This window comes from Sceloporus occidentalis, unplaced genomic scaffold (genome assembly GCF_023333645.1).
Source record: "Sceloporus occidentalis isolate IW3139 unplaced genomic scaffold, rSceOcc1.0.p SCAF_10, whole genome shotgun sequence".
NCBI classification, from domain to species: Eukaryota; Metazoa; Chordata; class Lepidosauria; order Squamata; family Phrynosomatidae; genus Sceloporus; species Sceloporus occidentalis.
The window spans coordinates 4,178,459-4,187,080 of record NW_028316990.1 but is presented as its reverse complement, the minus strand read 5'-3'; the positions used below and the strand labels follow the sequence as shown (position 1 = coordinate 4,187,080).

The 8,622-nt window shown below is 40.4% G+C and overlaps 1 long non-coding RNA gene across 1 annotated transcript; it reads right to left on the bottom strand.

The window, feature by feature from the left end:
* Positions 1-4,538: 4,538 nt before the first annotated feature.
* LOC149305752 (uncharacterized) lies at positions 4,539-8,183 on the bottom strand. Its single transcript, XR_016282524.1, has 3 exons — positions 8,015-8,183; positions 6,117-6,220; positions 4,539-4,654 (listed from the first exon to the last, which is right to left on the bottom strand). It is a non-coding gene; the product is annotated as an uncharacterized LOC149305752 (long non-coding RNA).
* Between the last annotated feature and the right edge of the window lie 439 nt (positions 8,184-8,622).

Sequence of the window (8,622 nt, the reverse complement as noted above, 5' to 3'; positions counted from 1 at the left end):
TCTTGATCAAGGCTGGAGAACACATGACTGTCCATGTGCTATTGGATTGGAACTCTTCATCCACAGTTATCATTGGGATAATAATAATAATAATAATAATAATAATAATAATATCATCATTATTCCCAGCCAACTTGTGGGAACATCTTCCTCCATTCCTTTCCTCAGGTCCTCTGGGAAAAACTTGCTGCAGCCAATAAAGACCAGGCTGACTGCAGTTATCCAGAAGACCTTTTCATCTGCTGCTCCTAAATTATGGAATGGCCTGCTGGAAGAGATCTGTCATATCACCACTCTTGACACCTTTAAAAAGGCTGTTAAGATGGATCTCTTCCGGCAGGCCTTCCCTGACTGATCGTCCCAGTCCCACGGATATGGATTGCCCTTTGACTGCCCCAAGATGTCTTACTTCAGTTTATGTCTATTTAATTGATTTTATTCTGTATTTTATAAGGCGGTTGTTTTAGTTTAAGTTAAGGGGATAAGGGGATTATGTAATTTTTATTTATATTTGTGTATTTTATTTATGTATTTGTATGGTTGTAACCCTCCTTGATCCTTTGGAAGAGGCGGGATATAAATAAAACTTACTATCATCATCATCATCATCATCATTGTCAGTGGTGAAGGCTTCTGGGAGTTGCAGTCCAACAACTTTAAGAGAGAAACCCATTCTCTCTCTGAACTAGAGGCAGATTTCTCAATGGTGAATTCTCCTGCCTTTCATCTGTAGCAACATATGGGCTTACAACACCCATCAAAACAACATAGAGGCTGTAGGGAAATGTTAGGAGTCTCTGAGGACAAGAGATTGTCTTCCATTTGGATTTCTGTTGTTGACTATGTCTATCATCATTAGATTCTGAATGATGTTGTGTGTTCTCATTTTTCTCTCTCTTTAAAATGGTCATACATTCATACTTTAAGGGGTTCTTTTTTTGGTTAAATTAGTTCCCAGGTGAAGGGAGTAATTAACAAAATGCACCACATTTCTTGAAGCTCACAGACAGTGGATAATCTGCTAAGTCCATGAATGTGAGTGGAATGCTTTGGGGACCGACTGAGCTGTGAAGGATTGAATATGCTACACTTGTTTTCAGAGAACAATTGCTCCTTCTGAGTCCTATGCAGAGGAATAGCTAGTGGTAGCTCATACCTATTGGAGTTGAAAGGGCAGATTGTAGAATCACCATAGTCAGACCCAAGGGGTCAATGTAGGCAGGGTCAATACAGCTACATGTACTATAAAACAAGGCCGCATTCTCTTTTCCCCCCTAAAAAGGAGGGGATTATTTGAAGCCCAGGGGGACAGGAGACAGCATCATAGAAAGCTAAAGAAAGCTGTTTGTAGGCTATTGGCTAAATGCACCTAGAATGGATGCCACGCATTGTAAACATAGTGATGTCCAAGCTCTGGGTACCACTAAATGAGTAGTCACTTCAAGATCGGAACAATATCAGCCCAAACTGTAAGAACTCTGTTGCATGTGATAGTTCTGGCTATGGTTAGAGTCATCCTACAACAGAAGTGGGGAATCTTCAGTCTTCAAGATAGGACTGGGTAAATCCAGCTATCAATGGCTATTAGTCAGGAGGGCTATATGTTGCTACCAATATCATAGATGGAATTCAAATGTATAGCCATGTTAGGTAGTCTGGAAAATCAGTATGCAAAGGGATTCTGTAGCACCCTTGAGATTAACTGAAAGCAAGACATTGGTAGCATGAACTTTCATAGATTGAGCCTACTTCCTAAAAACCCCTAACTTCCTACAAACTTCCTAAACATGTACCTGAAGAAGTAGACTCAAATCTATGAAAGCTCATGTTACCAAGTCCTCAGTTAGTCTCAAAATTTGCTACAAGATCCCTTGTAGTCGATCGACTGCCTATGATACTTCTATGCCAAGGGATCTTGTAGCACCGTTGAAGTTAACTGAAAGGAAGACATTGGTAGCATGAGCTTTCATAGATTTGTTGCTGGAGAACAGGAGGTGGAGGGTGCAGTTGCATTTGTCTCCTGCTGATGGTTTTCCCATAGACTACTTGGCTACTATGCGAACAAAATGTTAGACGACATTGGCCTTTGGTCCAATCCAACATGGCTACTCTAACATTCACAGTGGGACTGGGTAGGTAAACAGCTGTCATGGCGTGCTATTGATTTTAGGCTATGATGGTGTTGGCGGCACATGGAGAAGCATCGAGCCCTTTCAAAACCATCAATTTCGGCCATACCCTACAAATAGCTCCCTTTATCCCTTTATCATTAGCCAGCTTCATTTTCTGAAAATTAAACGGCAGATCTAAAGCACAGGCGGTAAGCGATGACTGCTCTGCTGCTCCAGAGCAAAGTCTGACTTTAACGGGAACCAGTAAACACACAATGTTGTGTTTGGGAGCCTTTTAGCATGTCACCGCAGGCTGACGCTTGCTTTGAGCATGTTCCCCGATTGCCTCTCTTCTCTGCTAATTAGGTTCTCGTAAACATTTCTGGTGTTTGAACAGTCGTCCTACCTCTCCGCTTTCCTCCAACATCACTGAGTGTACTGTGCCTGTAACTATTAGGTTATCGTGTTGATTCGACAGCCCTTTTAATTTAATAGAATAACAGGGAGCAGACTAGCATATCCGTTAATTTTTCAAAACATTTTTATTCCACGCAAATTAGCGCAGGTCCTGGAGGGCAAAATGACAAGAGGTTACTGGTAGACTATGTATTTAATTAATTGTAAAAAAAAAAATTAAAAAATGCTCAAATTGCTTTTACAGTTGTTATTAAAAAGTGGAATCAGTGTTGCCACTGCAAGACCATAATTAGCACCCAGGGGAATTAAATATTTAGCATTAGTAATATAACAGCGCGAAGGACACAAATTTCTATTTTTGTAATGAAAGCAACACAGTGTAAGTGCAAATGGTGGAGACGACAGCTGTGACAAGTGAAACGGCCTGGGATATTTCAATAAGACACCTCATTGGACAGCAAGTCTTGCCGCATTATTGTTTGGAAAAGACTGGTGAGTTGAAATCCCACTAGAAGCCCATTACCTCGAGTATTTAGACGTCTAATTGCGTGCTGTGAGAACAGTTGGGCAAATGTCGCCCTGTAATGCGCTTGAAATGTGGAGTTTTCCCAGCCGAACCTTCTCCAAAGTTCAGCTCTTTTTCATTTATATTCTGGATACTATATTGTTTTGTTGTATTTTATTATTTTCTAGGGTGTGTGTATGTGTGAGTGTGGAGGCACATGGAAAAAGCATGAAATGGGAGAGTTTTTCAGCATACGTGGTCTTGGGCGAAACAACATGAAAAGTCAGATGTGGGCCTTTAATGAGCTTTAGGCAGTAGATGTTTAGAAGGACCCAGAGGGATTCATTCCCTAAATTAATGGGATAAAAGGGTTTGGTTTAAAGACAGTGTGATGGTTGAGCCAGGCTTAAACCAGTCACAGAGCTGTGCCTCACTGCTGTTTTCATCCTTAACAGGCCATGCAGAGACTTTAAACAGCCGCCTGTTACAACTGTTCAGCTTGTCAAAGGCTATCATATTACCATTTGATAGCAAATCCCAGTTGGGAGAGGGTAAAGGACCCAAATAAAATCCAGTTGTATGCCAGCCTTTAAAATAATAATAAAAATAATTAAATAAAACTCGTTGATTTTTTTTTTTTTTGCGGGGGTCATTTTTGGGGGAAAGTTAATGGACAGGAAAACCCTGAAAAATACAAAGTCGAAGGCTTTCATGGCCAGCATCCATAGTTTTTTGTGGGTTTTTCGGGCTATGTGGGCATGTTCTAGAAGAGTTTATTCCTGACGTTTCGCCAGCATCTGTGGCTGGCATCTTCAGAGAATGCTGAATGTGAAGCCTATTTGCAGTTTGGGTCTTCTGTGCAAAATGCGCAGGTGGTTGTTCTCCAGTTCTGTGGAGTAAGTGCTGAACTGTGAAAATTCTCGTCAGTCTGAGATTCATCTTGTTAGGATTTCTCATCCCTTGAAAAACATGTTAGTTTGGGGTGGTTTTTTTTTTAATTTCTAGAATATTTATGAATATTCTTTCCACCACAGTATTCTTTGTGGTAACTGAACATCAACTTTCTATGCTATTCTGTGATTCTGCTGCAAGGAGTGAACTTGGATAGTGATTTGGTGTGATCATAACTGTATCTGGACAAGATTCCAGAACGAATCCCCAACTCATTCCAAATCGTGCTGGGAAGGATTCCCATCTACAATTCCTATCTAAAATCTAAAATGTGGCATCTTAAAAGCTACCAGCTTTTGCTTGGCATAAGGTTTCATGGACACCTTCCCACTCCATCAGATGCAGAACTGTAGATGTATCTCATGATGACAAAGTGCTGCACATTTGTTGATCATTTCTTGTGAGCCTCCAAAGAAATAAGAAATGTCAACAAGCTACTTTATTTTGTAGCTAACTTACCTCTGAATTATTTGCCTCTGAATGAGGCTTAGACTAACAAGTAAATAAATAAATAAATACAAATTAAAAAAATACTGCAATTGTCATACTTGCATTTTCGCAGTTCTAAGGATGGAAATCTAGAGATCCACAGGAAGGATGCTGAAAATATTGGCTACCATACCTTGCACTTGCTTCATCCAAAATGCTCCTGTCCTGTAGCTGATATATTCTGCAACAGATTAGATATCTCATCTCTCATGAAAGCTCTAGTCTAAAGGCATTATCATTTATTGTTATTTTAGTTATTTGTATTTCACCTTTCTCCCCATATAGGGACTCAAGGCAGCTAACAAAACATTTAAAACAGTACAAGTTAGAAACAATACAAAAGCCTTAAAATGTAGATACAGAGTTTAAAAACAACAACAACAACAATACAATTCTAAAAAGTAAAAAAATAATAATCACACATTAAAATTTAAAATTTATTTAAAATGCTATACAGATGTTATAATCCGAATTGCACATTATTTAAAGTTTAACCATTGTCAGTTTGAGAAAGTTTGATGGCACAAGAATGAATGAATGAATAACTTTATTACGGTCAAAGACCATCATCAGCAATAAAACAGTACATAGAAAAAATAAAACAATACCCACAACAAACTGCATTGGTTTTAAATAAAAGAAGGGTAAAAAAAACAACCCTACCAACTAGGAAATGAAAATAATTGGTTTCCATTGCAATTAAAGTAGATTTGAATAAAATAGGAAAAACAATTGCATTTCAGTAAAATAGAGCTATCAGGTTTTTAGCAGACATGTCTCGGTATTATCTGTTAACTTAGGTTACTTATGCTTTTCCTACAAGTGATTGCAGATGCACAAAACTGTGCCACTTTATAGGTTATGTGAGAGCTCCAGTCTGATAATAGGTATTTTAAATAAAAAGAATCAGATCTCCCTGGTTTGTTAGAAAGAATTGGAGTGATCAAATCTTTACAGGCGTCACTATAAAAGGGGCAGTGGAATAATACATGATTTGCAGTTTCTATATCTCCTGTGTTGCAAGGACATATTCGCTCATGAACAGGAGTCTTACTATATTTACCCTCCAGTAGTGCTGATGGTAAAGCATTTAATCTGGTTAGAGTGAAAGCTTCTATCATGTAATTTGACAAAGTAAGTGGTCCTACACTATCCCACAAGATGGCACAAGAATGTTTTTATCTGATGCCGAAAGGAAAGCAGGGATGGGGCCATCCTGGTCTCTTTGGGGAGGGAGTTTCAAAGTCTGGGAGCAGCCACCAAGAAGGCCCTTTCTTTGTTTCCACCAAATGAGCCTGAGAGAGTTGTGGGACAGAGAGAAGGGCCTCTCCTGATGCTCTTAGTGCTCTAGTGGGCTCAAAAAGGGAGATACGGTCTTTCAAAGAACCTGGACCCAAACCATAGAGGTATACCACCATTTGACTGTGGGGTTGGTTATATGCTAGATATCTCTCAACTGTTTAAGCAATTTCAGCTAGTCAGATCTATGTAGCTTTTAAGTGCCATCACAGTCATTTCATGCTGGCCAGTCTCTTTCTATGGGACTCATGTCATTGGCTGGTGTAAAATGTCAAAAATATTCTTGTGCAATGAGTTCATCAGCGAAATGAAACATGACAGGTTGCAAATCAAATACACCGTACCTGGTTTATATATTGGAGGGCAAGGGGAGGAATAAGGTGGCTACAACAAGGGATTATTGGAGTAGCTGAAAATACAGTGAGGCGGTGATACGGTGATGCATCTCCTAGGAAAAGAAATAGCATTGAAAATGGGAAAACAAACCCTGAGGTTGGCATTCATCTCTGCACATTCCTACAGCAAAGCCACCAAATTGTTTTGGAGCAAGTGTCAGTTCTGGTTCATATGTGCCCAAGATTGTTTGACAGCCACCTTACAGGTCTGAACAAGGCCAAGAGAGGCTGGTGAAGCAAGTGAGCCAGCATGTGACTCCGCTGGTAATTTTTCAACTTCAGGAGCATAAAAGAGTAAGAGAGCATACAATACCATTTTAATCCCGGCTATCATCTCTGAGCAAAGCACCTTCCAAGCAACCATCCTTGACAAGTCATACAGAACCTTAAATCTCCTTGGATCAAATCCCGGAGTTAGTTGGTCAGCAAAAAGAAAACCGTGGTGCTCGGAGTTACAGACTGTGTTCAAACCTTTATGAAGCTGCCTTAAAGGTAATCTGGCCAGCGATGGTCAGTTTGATTCACTCTTGTTTAATTTGGTTGGAAAGGCTTCTCTGTATACTGAGGACAGGGATGGGAAAAGCATAGACCTTGATCTGCTTTTGTTCCTTGCCTCTGGGCTTGGCCTGAGTCTCCCAGCAACATTTTATGCACAGAAATATTATTTTCTGCAAAGAAATATTGTTTAGAATTCACAATCACATGTATGAATCCGTCAACTAGAGTTACACATTCATAACTGTTTCATAGTTACCATGTTTATGCATTCAATAGTCTAGGAAATACTAGTACATAGTGATTGCAAAAATGCCCCACTCCTGACTTACTGGGCAGCAGCCACTGTAAGCAATGGGGGTCTATTGTCTTGTTGATCAGGATGCAGCAGGCTCATGTTTCCATCTCCCTTCCATGAGTGATCTCCAGTGCGACACCCAAAAGCTGCATCCCTGTCACAATTCCTTCTTACACTGGAGATTGCTCATGGGAGGGAGATGGGAATGTCAGTCTGCAGCTCCCTGATCAACAGGAGAACACACTGTCAGGGCTCACAGCAATAGATGTCCAGTAAATCAGGATTGAGGGGAGTGAGGGCAGGAGACACTACTTATTTAATCAGTTTAGACCTTGACTGCAAAATGGGCCAAATAAAACAGCCTCCCTGCATCCTCTCAGCAGGGACACTAGATGATGTCCAGCCCAAAGCCCAGGTCTAATGCAAACAGAGTGGCCCAATCAGTACCAGAACTGGGATATAACCCCCGTAAAACAAATTCAAATAACTCACTCCAGATCGTCCATGAAGATCCTGAGCCTTCTATTCCAACCTTAGGTAGCTGTTCATAACAGAGGGCCTTTGCAGCAGGGGAGGTTTGAGGCAGTCCCAGAGCCAGGATGTCCCATAACAGTGCAGACAGGGCCTCAGAAAGCTATGCACCTAAAGCTGTGTCCACACTGCAGAAATAACCCAAGTTGACACAACTTTAACTGCCATGGCTCAATGCAATGGGATTCTGGGAACTGGATTTTGTTGTGGCACCAGAGTTCTCTGATGGAGGAGGCTAAATGACTTACAAAATTGCAATTCCCAGAATCCCATAGCATTGAGCCCTGTGTCAACCTGGATTATTTCTGCACTATGGATGCAGTCTAAACATAGATTTCTGGCCTATATATATTCCAGAAAGTGCTGTTTTCCATGCAAAAACAAATACATCCCCCATATACATTTTTCATGCAGAATAAATCTCAAACTGCAAAAATTCTCATTTATCTTGTCAGGATTCTCCAACACTCAGGAAAGTAGATTTCAGCCATTAAAAAACCCACCTAAATATTCCCATTCTTACCTAGTAGAGGTTGTGGGTTACACACTGCTCTTTCCTCCAGTAAAGAGAAGAATATCTGGAGAATTCATGAGAAAAGCAGAAAAGCTGGCACTACTGTTTCACCAGCATCTTTCAACTGTGGCAGTTGCCCCAGACTACCTTATGGTAGGGCTGGCCCTGTTCTAGCGAAGGAAACAATGAACGGCGCTGTTCTTGTCCGTTCAAAGCCTTGGTGTATTTGCTGATTAAAAAATGTTCTCCTCTTGCCTCTTAAAAATGAAGTAACTTCAGTGGTTTAAGTGTATGTAGCAATTTTCTTTAATGAAAGACTTTGGACTAGAAGAGGGTATTTTAAGTGCATTTATTGAAGGACTGCTGCAATTTTTCCATGTCTGCAATTACTTAAAGTAATAGTGTTGGCTGTAAATGAGTAATTTTACAAGGAGATGGTTGATACTCTGGTATGCTTTTTCCCCTTCTTAAGTGTCTTCTTAAGTTCAGAGAGTTCTCAGGATTTTTCAGTACAAATATCTTCCAAATTAAAGGTGGAGGGAATGGTGAGGGAGAAGACCAATGCTCCTCCTCCTCATCTTCTTCTTCTGACCCATGTAGGCTTCTTCCAGATGAAA